The sequence below is a fragment of the Penaeus monodon genome, chromosome 22 (assembly GCF_015228065.2).
Source record: "Penaeus monodon isolate SGIC_2016 chromosome 22, NSTDA_Pmon_1, whole genome shotgun sequence".
Classification (NCBI taxonomy): Eukaryota; Metazoa; Arthropoda; class Malacostraca; order Decapoda; family Penaeidae; genus Penaeus; species Penaeus monodon.
This window is the reverse complement of record NC_051407.1, coordinates 39823765-39824296: the sequence shown is the minus strand read 5'-3', so window position 1 is coordinate 39824296 and position 532 is coordinate 39823765. Positions and strand designations below refer to the sequence as shown.

General features: G+C 33.3%; 1 protein-coding gene across 1 annotated transcript in view; it reads right to left on the bottom strand.

Annotated features, from left to right (window-relative positions):
- Window positions 1-33: 33 nt before the first annotated feature.
- The window catches only part of LOC119587128 (probable G-protein coupled receptor CG31760), a gene marked incomplete in the record, with an annotated part of 16856 nt that continues 16357 nt past the window's right edge, over window positions 34-532 (bottom strand). The window contains 1 exon segment of the mRNA XM_037935879.1: window positions 34-532.

Genomic DNA, 532 nt, shown 5'->3' with positions numbered 1-532 from the left:
CTGTTGATGAGGAAAAATGTATTAAATCAAAGGTTTCGTTCATGGTAATCTTTTATTTGGTTCATTAAATCTAATCATATTTAATCCATCCAGCAGGAATCACTTAATACCTATGGGATAAACCAGACAACATAGAAGTTATAGAGGTTTACTATACATGCAGCGAACAACAGGCTGAAATATATGGTTATAATTCTTACATTGCTTGTTACTTAAGAAAACTAAAAACAAAAAATCAATTTCATTTGACACTGAACACTGATAATATAATATGACAATGATCCATACAAATTACTATATAATTCTTTGGAAGAAAAACAATTACATGATAGTCCTTTCAAGTTACTCCTGCAAAGGTCCGTTTTCTGTTACAGAATCTTGAACTGCGCAAAGAAAACGCACACTTAACTACGACTATCAGTGGAAAGAAAACGGCTTGGGGGATCAGGTTGGCTCAGGTTACGTAGTTAATGTTCAATTTTCATAGTGAGTCAGTCCGTAACTTCGAAAAGTATAATTCAGCAGTTTCAGG